Source organism: Pinus tabuliformis, chromosome 4_2 (assembly GCF_031772625.1).
Source record: "Pinus tabuliformis cultivar Carrire ecotype Pingquan chromosome 4_2, CPIR1, whole genome shotgun sequence".
Taxonomy (NCBI): Eukaryota; Viridiplantae; Streptophyta; class Pinopsida; order Pinales; family Pinaceae; genus Pinus; species Pinus tabuliformis.
Genome location: NC_142304.1, coordinates 364,216,039 through 364,217,328, shown reverse-complemented (window position 1 = coordinate 364,217,328; position 1,290 = coordinate 364,216,039).

Here is a 1,290-nt window from a genome sequence, read left to right as displayed (position 1 = left end):
TGATTTGGCTCCCTGGAAAGACATATTGTAGAAATATATGCAGAGGTTGGAAGGATAACAGCTAACATATTTTTTTGGATGATATTGATGTATCTACAGTTTTGTGATTTGATCATGGAACACATGAATTGTGTGAATAACACTATTGATGGTTTGAATAAGCATGAGAGCAAAATTAATATTTGAAAGTTTATATGACTTATGAGGCAGAACTATGTTATAGACATGTGCTAGTAGCTGTGAGGAAGCTCGACTTTTTGTAGAAGACAAATGAACCAGTTGATGACAATGTTGTTTTATAATTGGCAAGATCCAGGAAGCTTGAAGTTTGATATGACGTGATGTTGCTAGGAGTCAAGAAACATTGTCATGAAGATGAAATGTGAAAGAAGGTCAAAGCTCAAATATGATGTATTGTGAAATAAGAGTCTTTGCAGCGACCATGAAGATCTCCACAAAAGAACAAGTAGTTGATGCATTGATGAAGTATGAGACAAGCTAAATGTTGTGATGATGTCTCCCTGATTGAGAGGGAGTAAGAAATATCCCTCATGTTTGAGGAGTAAGGACCTCCTCCCTGATTGAGAGGGAGTGTTGGTGGACACCATATTCTCCATGTGTGTCATACACTAGTCTAGGACTAACCGTCGTGTATCTAGCGTATCACATTGGGAGGGAGAATAGAGGATTGATAAGCATATGGGACTGGTACTCCTTGAGGATTGGGAATCCAAGATAGGAAGTGGTCCTGTGGACCGACACTCTTTGAGGATTGAACAAGGTATCCAAGACAAAAGTGGTCAAGAAGGACCAATATTCCTTGAGGTTTGGGAATCCAAGATAAGAATAGTCCTAGAAGGACATACCTATTGAACAAACAAATGGGGTATGTGATTTGAGAGGTTGTGGTGTCCATATGTATGCCTCCCATCATTGTGCTCTAATATTGTGGAGAGTTAGAGCTTGTTATGTTGTTATTTAATAATGTTGGTTATAATTTCGATGCTTAAATATAGCTTATCAATCTGACTCTCTTATGAGAATATTTCAATTTGAGAAGTATCCTTGTACGAATTGTGGAATTATAAATACCTCCCTAGTTAATAGGGAGTGCTAGAAAATGTAATTAGGTTTGGTCCATAATGATATTTGTACTTATATCATTGTATATTTTATGTAAAAGAAAAAGAATAAAAATAATAATAATTATTATTATTTTAATAGAGAAGCATGTTTTTCAAGCTTCTAGGATTTGTTGAGTCAAAGTCCTATTTGGACCTATTGTAAAGA